Here is a 9,678-nt window from a genome sequence, read left to right on the forward strand (position 1 = left end):
TCACGAAGCTGAAGCTCGTACCCACGAACCCTTCCCGTGTCCCTCATCCTGCTCCCTTGCCCTGGTTGCCCACTTCTCACCATGAGACCCATCTCCGTTGCCTCAGCCGGGAAGCTCACCAGTAGCCCAACTGCTCACCAGAACCCCCAAGCAGAACCCTGAACCCTCACCTTAGCCCTTCCCTACTCCTGAAGGTTCATGAGGTAGCAGTGGGGTCTACGGGTCACCCATTAGTCCTCGTCCCAGGGAGCAAGGTGGTGGTGGGTGGCCATGGGGCAGCACTGCTCTACCCAATCAATACGCCCAGGTCTGGGTTGGACTTGGGGTGTCCAAATGCCTGAGGGCATGAGCTGGTGGTTGGGTACCTTCAATGCCTGGAGCCAGGAGAGCAGTAGAGTCTATGAAGCAAAGCAGGGATACCCTGGGTTCCCTGGGAGTGGTGGTGGGTCTGTGAGGCGGAGCTGACGTACCCCGAGACATCTGGGTCCTGGGGAGCTGTGAAGACCACGGGTTAGAGGCCAGGAACCCGAGATACCCCTGGAGCGGAGGAGTCTACGGGGAAGAGCTGGAAGACGTGGGTCGCAGGGAGGAGCAGAGGCTGTGTGCCACTTGTACAAGTTTTTTGAATGCCTCCAGGGATGAGGACTCCACCACCTCTCTGGGCAGCCTGTTCCAATGCCTGACCACTCTTTCGGTGAAGAGATTTCTCCTCATCTCCAATCTAAACCTCCCCTGAGGCAACTTGAGACCATTTCCTCTTGTCCTGTTGGTCGTTACTCCGGAGAAAAGACCAACCCCCACCTCACTACAACCCCCTTCCAGGTAGTTGTAGAGAGTGTTAAGGTCTCCCCTCAGCCTCTTCTTCTCCAGGCTCAAGATCCCCAGTTCCCTCAGCCGCTCCTCATCAGACTTGTTGTCCAGAACCTTCACCAGCTTCGTTGCCCTTCTCCGCACACCTGATGTCAGGGTGACTGAAGTCCCCCCCATGAGGACCAGGACCTGTGAATGTGAGACTGCTCCTCTCTGTCTGTAGAGGGGCCTCAGCCGCTTGTTCTTCCTGGTCTGTAGCAGACACCAACTACAACATCACGGTCACCTGTCCTGGCCTTCATCCTGACGCAGGAGCTCCCAGTTGGCTTCTCATCCAGCTCCATGGAAAAGCTCCACACACCCCATAACGGGTAACTCTTCCGGTCCTTCCTAAGGAGGTTGTGTCCTGTCACGGGAGCCATCCCACCACTTCTCCATGATCCCCACGAGACCGTAGACCTGCAGCTGGGGACGGGTCTCCAACTCAATCACGGTTATTCCCCATGCTGTCCACCCCCCCACCCTATTTATCAGCAGAAAAGTGTGTTCTACAGCCAACATCTCCATTATCAGCTCCAGATGATTCGGATCATTTTCTTGTAGGACGCTTTTCACGTTCTCAAATGTTCCTAATGCGATTTCGTTACGATAAGAAAAATACCCCTAAAACCCCCCCCAAACCCCCCAAGCCCCCCAAAAACCCCCCAAAACCCCCCCCAACCCCCCCCCCCCAAACCCCCCAAACCCCCCCAAAAACCCAAAAAACTAACCAAAAAATCAGACCATAGATTTTGGCCACATCGCATTAAGGATATTTTGATCCATCCAAGATGTGAGCAGTCACAGAGAAAAATACACTTCTTTTTTTCTCCCAAGCAAATTTTTATTGTATTGTATTGTATTGTATTGTATTGTATTGTATTGTTTTATTGTATTGTATTGTATTGTATTGTATTATTTTATTTTATTTTATTTTATTTCATTTTATTATTTTATTCTGTTTTGTTTTGTTTTATTTTGTTCTGTTTTATTTTATTTTATTTTATTTGGTAGCTGAAAGGCGCGATAATACATTTTTGGCAATAAGAAAGATCCGATTTTTTCGGTGACATATCGTCTACCTTGAAAAAAAAAAAAAAAGCGATTATCAATCTGCAGACGTAAGCAACTGCTCTACGTTCACGGCCGTGGCTCGAACCGTTCACGAAATTTGTTCCTACAGTGCCTGACTCCGCCTCGGTTTCTGTTTACACTTTCGCTAGCCATAAAAGCGATAAAATTATTATTATTTTTTTAAAAATTTTCATTTATTTATTTATTTATTGCCTCCCACGTTTCATTCACGCCAGGTCCTCGTGAAACCTCGAGAGACGCATCTCTTCCGCTTCTGACGGCAAGGTCTCCGGCAGCGACCGCTATCGGAGCTGCGCAATTTTTTTTTTTTTTTTTTCTCCTTTGCCCCAAGAATGAAAATTTGCCCCCCCCCCCCCCAAAAAAAATGGCTATTTTGGCCCATTTTTTAAATATGGAGAAGGATGAAGGTCTGGCCAGGTATCCACAGACCGAGTTTATGCTATGTCTACAATGTCTTGGAGCTCCTATAGGTACTTTGAAACTGAATTTTAAATATATTTATTGGGTTTTCTTTTCCCACTGGAATGCAATTGTTCAGTTGAAACGATTTCAATCGAAATTTCTCAAAAAATGAAAAGTTCCAATTTCTGAGACGAGGCTCGCCGTGGGATAAACCTTCTTCAGGATGACTGCCGCCAGGTCCACGTGTTGGAGTTCTGCCCGAGCCCGGTGGGCTTCTGTGCTGCAAATAAATAAAACGAAATAAAAATGAGGGGGGAAAAAAAGAAAAAATTAAATAAAAAATAAAAATATAAGGAATCGCCTGAATTTTTCCTCTCTACTTTAGTAATTTAGGAATTTTAGTAATTAAGCAAGAGAGGACGTGGAGCATCTTCTCCTTGCAGGTCAGCACAACTCACAAAGAGTTGTCCCCCCCCGCCCTGTTCTCCAACCTCCGCGTCAGGATTTTCTGCGTGTTCTCCACTTTTCACGGAAAAATAAGAAAATAACCCCGAAAGCACCTGCCCTCCGGGTGAACCGTAAGGGCGGAGGGGCAGGAATAATTTCTCCTTTTTTTTTTTTTTCCTGGGTTTTGGTGGAGTTTCTGAACAAATCTTTTCGATCTGAATTTTTTTTAATGCGATTTTACATTTTTTAATTTTTTTTTTTTTTTGGTTTTTCCTTCTCCCCCCCCCCCCCCAATGCTGGAGGTAGGTGTTTCATCGTTTTATCACGAAAGAGGCAGATTTTAGGGGTGGGCACATCATTCCCAGTGACTGATTTAGTTTTTTGGGGGGGGGAGTTTGATCCGGCGAGGTCCCAGGAATTTTTTGCTGCCTCGAAATCAATTTTCTGACTTTCATGGATTTGCCAGAATTCCCTTGTCTTCAACTGCCTGATTTTTCAGGACATAATTGGCTTGAAATTCCTGCAAATCTAATTGGGACACACACAAAAAAAAAAATCACCAAACACCAAAAAACCGACCTTTGATTTTATAGCCTTGATATATAATAAAAATTAATTAAAATTTTTCTATTTTTACTCGTTTTCGCAGCCCCCGACCTTTTCATTCCTGCGTGTCGCGTTACGGAAAGCAGAAAGGCGGATTGAGGGAAAAGTCTGTTTCTGACGACGGAGTGCTCTGCGGAATCAGCGAAACAAAGCTGTAAATCCTTTAAAAAAAAAAAAAAGAAAAAAAAAAAAAAAAGAAGGCGTGCGGCTGCCCTTGGCGGACTTCGTTAGCAAACGACGCGCCCGTCTGATAACGGGACGGAATAAAACGTGGATTTACAGCCACGCGCAACAGACGAAAAAGGAAGGGGGGGGGGGGAAAAAAGGGCCGTAAGGTACGTACTCGAATTTTTCCAGATTCGCTGTTTTCTTAGAAATTTCTACCCAGCCGCTGCCCGTTTGCCTGGCGCTTGAATCTCCGTTTATAAATCAAAGAATCTTTCTTTCGCCGTCTAAATAGTTGGGAGCGAAAGACCGGAAAATTGCGCGTCACGGTTGTTCGGGATGGGCGCAGTTTTAACGTTTGTTATTTGGTGGTATTAATTAATGATCGTTATTGTCATTAGGATTTCAGTTTTTTTCCTCCAAAAGAATGTCAGTTCGGAGGGCTCCCGGGAAATATTCAGTCAGCGTGAAAGAATTGGAGAGAGGCAATGTTTAGTGGTTAGAATAAATTTTTTTTTGGAGTAAAAATGGATTTTTTTCGGAGTAAAAATGAGATTTTTTTCAACATAAAAATGAATATTTTTCAGAGGAAAAATGAATTTTTTTCAACATAAAAATGGATTTTTTAATGTAAAAATGAGATTTTTTTCAACATAAAAATGAATTTTTTTCAACATAAAAATGAGATTTTTTCAATGTAAAAATGGATTTTTTCAATGTAAAAATGGATTTTTTCAAAGTAAAAATAAGATTTTTTTCAACATAAAAATGAATTTTTCTCAACATAAAAATGAGATTTTTTTCAACATAAAAATGGATTTTTTCAACATAAAAATGGATTTTTTTTTCAATGTAAAAATGAATTTTTTTTCAATGTAGTTTTTTGGGGCTGCTTAGGCACAAGAGGTGCAACAGGCGTAAGCTGTTCTTTTTATGCACGCCTTTTTCTTCTCTTTTATAAATAACTATCCTACCCTGTTAATAGTTTGTTTTAGGGCAAATGCTACAATTATACAAAATTTATACAACAGGAATTTTTGTTTGCTTGGGAAAAAAAAAAAAAATCCAACTTGCAAAACCCAAACCCGCAGATTGGTTCAGTTTTGAGTTCTGGAGTTTCAGTAAAATTTTGGAGGTTTCAAAAAAAAAAAAAATTTTTTTTTTTTTTTTAAATTTCCTTACACAATGCTGTTCTTCTGGGCGTAGATGGAAAGGAAAAAATTCAGCAAATTGGAAATTATCTTCATCGTCCTCTTCTGTTTGGTGGTGGCCGTGGCCTGTGTCCTCATCGGGATTTTAGCGACGCGAGAAACCGTAACTGAGAGCAGCCGTAAGTGCCGATTTCTGCCGCCCAATCAGGAGAAAAGCTGGAATTTTTGGCTCTGTTTGATAAAATTAAATTAGATATACGTATGAAATTGCAATATATAAAAATATAGCTACGTGTTATATTAAAATATATGCTAAATTTTAGATCTGTTTGATAAAATTGAATTACATATATATATAAAATTGTAATATAAAAATATATCTACAGATTCTATTAAAAACATAACAGAAAATATAACATTAAAGGCAAATTTTATCCCCCCTCGAGCCTCGATTTCCTTCTCCTTCATTTTCTAATTGTCAAAAGAGGAGAATTTCAATTTTTTTTTTTTAAATTTAAAGCGTTACCTAAAAAAAAAAAAAATTAAAAAAAAACATTAAAAACCCGGAGGGAGCCAAAGCCCTGTCGTACAGAGAAAACCCGATAACCGTAAAAACCTGGAATATTTCTACTCTTTTGGTACATCAGAAATTAAAACCCGGAAAAATGAAGTTTTTCCGTCTTAATCTGGAGGATTTTTGGTAAAACAAGCGAGGAGCCGAGGTTTGTTGGAAGCGATGCTTGAGACGTTAAGAAACGACGGGGGAAAATCGTTAAAAATACTCCTCCTACTCCTCCTCTACTACTACTAGTAGTAGAGATTAACCCCTTTATTTCTATACCTCACAGAATTTTCCCCAAACTGCCCGAGCGTGACGATAGCTGAGCGGATCGACTGCATCCCGGACCAAGTCGCCACCAAGGTCTGAAAACTTGAGAAAAATAAGAAAAAAAAAAAAATTTAGATTTTTGTAGCCTAATGCCTATGGGATAAGTAATTCCCTTTTAATAACAAAATAAATTGCATTTTTTTTATACCAGAGCAGGGGGTTTTTTTAACCCTTTTTTTCTTTTTCAACCGGCAAACCGCCTTGAATATTTTTCGGAATTTGGAAATCTTTCCATTTTGCTGAAGTGGTCTTTTTTTTTTTTTTTTAAATTTTTTCTTTTTTTCTTTTTTCTTTTTTCTTTTTTCCTTTTTCCTTTTTCCTTTTTCCTTTTTTCTTTTTTCTTTTTTCTTTTTTCTTTCCTTTTTTTTCTTTATTTTTCTTTATTTTTCTTTTTTTTTGGGGGTGTGCGTGTGACGTTGGATATTAATGTTTCTAACGACGTATTAAACCAAAAATCAGCAGGTGGTTTTTTTTTTTTTTTTAAGCTGTAATAGATATTGCAATGGTTGCCAAAGGAAATGGAATCTCTTGAATTTCGGTCACGGAAATTCAGAATTCAGAAAACGAGGTGAATTATTTCAATTTGCCAGCAAAAAAACCTCCCCCCCCCATTAGAATGTAATAAAATAACATTTAATATAATTTGGCCGGTAAAAACCGTCATTAAAGGTCAAACTGATGGCAGCGTCCTCTTTTGCGTGGGAGACGGCACTTTAATTAATTAATTAATAAATTAGTACCTTGGAGCCAGCTCATGCCGTACCGAGGGACTGACGTCGACTATTAAACTTATAAAAATTTACGTTATAACTTAATATTAGTATTAAATATTTGAGAATAGAAGCGGAGGAGCAGCACGGCCATCGCGAATCGCGGGGAATCTCGCTGCGGTGGCGTCGCCAATTGATTAATTAATTAATCAATTAATGAAAGTCCCACATTTTGCATCACCCCTAAGATTTAATTTAATTTAATTTATTTAAAAAAAAAAAAATTAAGATATGGGGTGGAACGGAGCAGGCCTGCAAAGCGAACGAGCTGAAAATTCTATTTCCTTCAGGCAGAGTTGATTTTGCAGAATTATTGAATTTATTTCAATAATAATAATGAGTTGATTTTGCAGAATTATTGAATTTATTTCAATAATAATAATAACAATGAGTTGATTTTGCAGAATTATTGAATTTGTTTCAATAATAATAATAAATTTTGCAGAATTATTGAATTTATTTCAATAATAATAATAATAGTTGATTTTGCAGAATAATTTATTTCAATAATAATTTAGTAGTAGTAGCAGCAGCAACAGTAGTAGTAGTAGCAGCAGCAGCAACAAAAAAACCCTACAATAATACGGAATTTAATAATAATGATGAATACTAATGCTGAAATAATACGGAAAAGTCGATTTGCTGCTGCCTTTTTCACAATTGGATTTCAGCCGAAGGCTCGCTGGGAAAAAAAAATTACAATTAATTTAAACTAGGCGTAAGCTCGTTTAGCCGAGAGAAAGCCGTGCAAAAAATTCCTTAAAAAAAGCCGGAAAAAAAATCGAGCGAGTAGAACTGGAATTACCGAAAATATTTATTTATCATTAACCACGCAGAGGACGGAGGCGAGTGGGGAGTTGTTAACGACTCGCTGCCAAACGAGGGCAAAGTCGAAAGGGGGAACGAGAGAAACGATTCCTCGCGGCGATTTTCCCCATAAATCGGTTGATTTCCGCGCGTTTGTGTAAAACGACGCCCCCCCGCCCCCGGGATTTTTGGGGGGGGGGGGGGCAGAGTTCAGGGGTTACCACTTATGATGTCATAAACCCCGCTGCCTTATCTGGAATTAGCCCAGATTTGGTCGCCGGGTGGGGTTTATGGCGAATGGTTATCTGGCTTTATCCGATTGCGCCCATCAAATTTCGGGCGGGGGGCCCGGGCCCCTCCCTTGGCGCCGGGCAGGAAAGGCGCAGGCTCCCAAATTCGGACGGCGTAAAGGTTTTGTCTATATACATACGCGTGCGTACATTGCAGCATACCACGGCGTAGTATAATGGACGTATACATTATAGGGTAATATAGCATGGTGTAGCGTAATGGCCGTATACATTATAGGGTAATATAGCACAGCGTAGTATAATGGACGTATACATTATAGGGTAATATAGCATTGCGTAGCGTAAGGTATGTATACATTATAGGATAATATAGCACAGCGTAGTATAATGTATGTATGTATACATTATAGGATAATATAGCACAGCATAGCCTAAATTATGTATACATTATAGGATAATATAGCATAGCATAGCATAATGTATGCATATATTATAGTACAATATAGCATAGCATAATGGCTGTATAAATTATAGTCTAATATAGCATAGCATAATGTAATATAATGTATGTATACATTATAGCATAGCATAATATAATGTATGTATACATTATAGGATAATATAGCAGAGCATAATATATAATGTATGTATACATTATCGTATAATATAGTATAGCATAGCATAGCATAATGGGTGTATACATTATAGTCTAATATAGCATAGCATAATGTAATATAATGTATGTATACATTATAGCATAGCATAATATAATGTATGTATACATTATAGGATAATATAGCATAGCATAGCATAATGTATGCATATATTATAGTACAATATAGCATAGCATAATGTATGTATACATTATAGTCTAATATAGCATAGCATAATGTAATATAATGTATGTATACATTATAGCATAGCATAATATAATGTATTATATTTATAGGATAATATAGCATAGCATAGCATAATGTATGCATATATTATAGTACAATATAGCATAGCATAATGTATGTATACATTATAGTCTAATATAGCATAGCATAATGTATATATTGTATGTATACATTATAGCATAGCATAATATATGTATGTATGCATAGTATAATATAGCATAGCATAAAATAATGTATGTATACATTATAGTATAGCACAGTATAGTATAATATAAACATATGTATACATTATAGTATCATATAGCATAGCATAGCATAATATAATGCATGTATATATTATAGTATAATATAGCATAGCATAATGTAATGTATGCATATTTATAGTATAATATAGTATAGCATAGCATAATATAATGTATGTATACATTATTAGTATAGCATAGCATAGTATAATGTATGTATATATTATAGTGTATATAGCATAGCATAGCCGAATATAATGTATGTATACAGTCTAGTATAATATAGCATAGCACAGCGTAATATATGTCTGTATACATTTTTAGTATAGCATAGCGTAATATATATACATACCTATATATAAAACATGTTTTATGTTCTCTATTCAATTCTGAATTTTTATTATTTTATTTGATTCTTAATTTTTATTATTATTTTATTCTATTATTATTATTCTAGTTGTCTTATTTTATTCTAGTCCTAATTTTTATTATTTTATTCTATTCTTATTCTTATTCTATTCTTATTATTTTATTCCATTCTTAATTTTTATTATTTTATTCTTATTATTATTATTATTTACTTATTCTATTCTATTCTTATTTTTTTTATTTTATCCTATTCTTAATTTTTATTATTTTATTCTATTCTTTTATTCTTCTATCCTTCTTATTTGATTCTTAATTTTTATTATTTTATTCTATTATTATTATTCTATTCTTATTTTATTCGATTCTTAATTTTTATTATTCTATTATTATTCTTAATTTTTAGTTGGTGGTTGTTGTTGTTTGTTGTTGTTGTTGTTGTTTGTTGTTGTTGTTGTTGTTGTTATTATTATTATTATTATTATTATTATTATTATTATAGTCCATTCTGAGTGTGTATTATTTCTCTTGCCATTGCTTTGTTGGAAGCAGAACCTCTGCGCCCTCCGCGGGTGCTGCTGGAGCCCCCAGGGTGACACCCAGGTGCCCTGGTGCTTCTTCTCCTCCCAGCACGGGTACAGAGTGGAGGGGGAGGTGGCACCACGCCGGTAGGGTAAGCTGGCTGCACGCAGGTCAGGGCAATCACATCGATTTGTTATTTTATTTTATTATTTTATTT

The 9,678-nt window shown here is 37.4% G+C and overlaps 1 long non-coding RNA gene across 1 annotated transcript; it reads left to right on the forward strand.

Moving 5' to 3' along the window:
• Window positions 1-4,778: 4,778 nt before the first annotated feature.
• On the forward strand, window positions 4,779-9,583 carry LOC129197939 (uncharacterized). Its single transcript, XR_008574405.1, has 3 exons — window positions 4,779-4,894; window positions 5,564-5,637; window positions 9,492-9,583. It is a non-coding gene; the product is annotated as an uncharacterized LOC129197939 (long non-coding RNA).
• Window positions 9,584-9,678: the final 95 nt, after the last annotated feature.

Source organism: Grus americana, chromosome 30 (assembly GCF_028858705.1).
Source record: "Grus americana isolate bGruAme1 chromosome 30, bGruAme1.mat, whole genome shotgun sequence".
Classification (NCBI taxonomy): Eukaryota; Metazoa; Chordata; class Aves; order Gruiformes; family Gruidae; genus Grus; species Grus americana.